The following is a 360-nucleotide window of genomic DNA, read 5'->3' as shown; positions in this document are numbered from 1 at the left end:
TACATTACCCGGCATGCCCTGTGTCAAAGTGCAGGACTACATTACCCGGCATGCCTGCGCTTCAGGGCGGGGACTACATTACCCGGCATGCCCTGCACCGATGGGTGGGGACTACATTACCCAACAGACCATGCGCCGAAGGGCGGAACTACATTGCCCGGCATGCCCTGCACCGAAGGGCGGGGACTACACTACCCATTATACCCTGTGCCGAAGGAAGGCACTACATTACCCAGTACGCCCTGCGCCAAAGGCCAGTACTACGTTACCCAGCACACCTTGAGCCCACAGGCCGAATTGAATTACCCAGCACGCCCTGCGCGAAGGGCGCGCGGGGCGGGGCTTCCGGGGCGGGGCTGC

This window comes from Condylura cristata, unplaced genomic scaffold (genome assembly GCF_000260355.1).
Source record: "Condylura cristata isolate star-nosed mole 26May11 unplaced genomic scaffold, ConCri1.0 scaffold00066, whole genome shotgun sequence".
NCBI classification, from domain to species: Eukaryota; Metazoa; Chordata; class Mammalia; order Eulipotyphla; family Talpidae; genus Condylura; species Condylura cristata.
Note: the sequence above shows the minus strand (reverse complement) of the source record.